Consider the following 220-nt stretch of genomic DNA (forward strand, 5'->3'; position numbering starts at 1 on the left):
CTGTCCGCCTCCTCACTAAACTTTCCGCTGCAGCAGCCAGCACTCCCTTAGCCTGCCAGGAGCCTTCCAGTAACCCGTCCCCTGACTGATGACACACTGGGCATTACAAGGTTGAAGATCTAAGACACGATGTTACACAGGAGCCAGATGCCTGGGTACAGGAACGCAGGGTGTGCCTCCCCAGAGAGGAATCTGGACCCCCCCCCTCTCTTCCCTTCAG

This window comes from Hipposideros armiger, unplaced genomic scaffold, assembly GCF_001890085.2.
Source record: "Hipposideros armiger isolate ML-2016 unplaced genomic scaffold, ASM189008v1 scaffold_479, whole genome shotgun sequence".
In the NCBI taxonomy this organism is placed as follows: Eukaryota; Metazoa; Chordata; class Mammalia; order Chiroptera; family Hipposideridae; genus Hipposideros; species Hipposideros armiger.